Raw genomic sequence first — 2,236 nt, 5'->3', positions numbered from 1 at the left:
ACCATTCTATGATTCTATGATTCTAAATAATTAACTTGATAAAAATCAGCTTTTAATCAAGTGATATTTACATACAGTAAAATAGGGCTTTTTGAACTTACAGGATTGAGATGACTTAACGTCCTCTCAAGGAGCAGTATGCAGGAGAACTGATCAGCAGAACTTTTATTATGCTCCCGGATATTAAAGAATTTTCCCTTAAGTAATGCAGTGATGTGCCATCTCTGAAAAGATGTGCAGTGGTTATAATTGCCATGATTATAACTGCAATGCGCTCACTTTCTGCAGAAATTGCAGGCAGTCTTGGAGCTTTATATTTTACTATAACAGTTGCCACTTTACCAATTTTCTTAATATCGTAACTGGTAGCTACTCGGGAAGACAGGTTTTAATGTTGTACTTGGACAAGGAAAAGCTTTGCCATGGAAGGGTTGCAGATTTCATGGATACTGTACTTACATGGCTTGTAAAGATACGACTAAAATTTCAAATCAACTAAATGGAGAAAAATCAGTGTTGGATTTACACACTGGAAGCATGTGCCTGCTACTACACTTGTAAATCATATTACTACAGTAATACAAAGGGTAGATTGAGAGGTAGAAACTTTGTTTCTGACCCATGTATATGGTGCTTGATAATTAATCGTGACAGTGGAGAATTAATTCCATTTTACAGTTTAGAAAGTGACAGAAGGTAAGTCGGGAAGTTGGAAGTGCTGAGTGTAAAACACAGGCGTTTCAGTACCTTTCTTTGGTGCTTCTCTTGCTGACTCAGCCCTGAGTGTGTGGCCAGGGCTGCTGTGTGGGCACAGCTGCAGGGTGTGATGATGTGATGTGAGAGCACCTGCCCCAGCACCTCCTGCAAATGGGGGGGGGCAGTTACTGCTCTCCTGTTTCACTCCAAGAAATCCACTCTTTGATTCTGCTGCTGCTCTAGTAAGTGATTAATGACTGTGGTTTGCTCTGGAGTAAGATCATTGAAAGAGAACTCAAATTTCTCTTATACAAAACGAGTGGGTTCTGATGCTGCAAAAAGTAAGGAGTTTGGTATTATTATTATTTGGTATTATTATTATTTGTCTTATTTTACATTTTTGCTGGATCTTTTTTAAATCACGTCTAAATCTTTGTATTTGATCCACTGAGAACTGGTGGCAATGCTAGATGTGAAGTCTCCTTTATAAAGCAGGCTTTTACATACTTCTGACTGCTGTAACTTTGGAAGCTAACATGATATGATTACAGCTACAGGTATCATCTGCATAACTCTGCTTTGTGTGATAATGGACTTTCATGGGTATTTTCAGTATCAAGGGGGTTATAATATAAAGAAAATCTTGCTTAGGTGAAAGATGTATGATAAACTCCTTATCTCTGCAGCATTCACTTTATTTGTCATCACATGGTCTCTTGCTGCTCATCCATCTGTCCCTACACCTGACATTGCAAGTCTTTAAATATATTTTAAAACATTCTTAAAATTTTCTGTCTGCAGTTATCCCTGAATGCTCTAGCTCCTATGTGTATCAAGTCAGAAAGTTTTTAACTGTCAGTGACCACTGAAACTATGAATCAGTCCTCTTTCCCCCCAGAATTGATGCATGATACATGTTGTTAGAAAACAGCTTAAAGTCATGTTATGTGTGGTATGACAGACGGAGGGAATGGCTGGCAGTGGGAACTGCCAATATTTTATTATTGAAAATAGCTGCAAACTATCCTTTCATGTGATTATGATGAGTGTGTTTTATAAGAGAACTGCTCTTATCTCATAGGGAATAATTTCTTAGGAGCTTGAGGTAAAAATGAATAGTGTTGCTAAAAATAAAGAGGTCAAGTCTCACTTCTGTGTAAAGGATCAAAGAAGATGAAGGCAGGAAAAACATTTTACTTCTAGATAATTATTTGAATAATGTATTGAATTTCATTTAACACCAGAATATGCAGTAATCCTTCTTACCTCATTGCAAGACACACAGTCTTTCTGGATTGGTTTTAATGAGTCTGTACTGGCTTATACTGATTTGCCAATCTACGCCTACAATCTGTTATTTCTAGAAGATGAAGATAAATCACTTCCAAATGTCACCTACTTATTTGTCACCTGATTCTGATAGATATTCCTGCATTGGATAATTTATGCTTGCATTAGGTGGTTTTCTTGGCAGAAAGAAAGTAAACCATAAAATTTTAAAATGTGTACTTAAGCTCTGCAAAACTGATCGAAAATATCT

Source organism: Antrostomus carolinensis, unplaced genomic scaffold (genome assembly GCF_000700745.2).
Source record: "Antrostomus carolinensis isolate BGI_N321 unplaced genomic scaffold, ASM70074v2 scaffold22693, whole genome shotgun sequence".
In the NCBI taxonomy this organism is placed as follows: domain Eukaryota; kingdom Metazoa; phylum Chordata; class Aves; order Caprimulgiformes; family Caprimulgidae; genus Antrostomus; species Antrostomus carolinensis.
The sequence above is the reverse complement of the archived record's forward strand: the minus strand, read 5'-3'. Positions refer to the sequence as shown.